A 235-nucleotide genomic window follows, 5' to 3' on the forward strand; every position below is an offset into this window, starting at 1 on the left:
AAGGTAAAGAGTGATACCCCCGTGGGAAGGAAATGGATCTGACACACTAAGAGAAAAAAAAAAAGGAGGGGCTGCCTCAGTTTACCCTATATAATGCTAAGAAACTCTCCCTAGTCAGGAGCTATCCAAGTTGTGGGGGGAAGTTTTCATTTGCTGTTGAGGAATATTCATGGGAAAAAATAGGGCTCTGACTTTAGAACACAAGGTCGGGGGTTCCCTTGGCCTCCCATGAGGA

This window comes from Bison bison, unplaced genomic scaffold (assembly GCF_000754665.1).
Source record: "Bison bison bison isolate TAMUID 2011002044 unplaced genomic scaffold, Bison_UMD1.0 scf7180017854240, whole genome shotgun sequence".
In the NCBI taxonomy this organism is placed as follows: domain Eukaryota; kingdom Metazoa; phylum Chordata; class Mammalia; order Artiodactyla; family Bovidae; genus Bison; species Bison bison.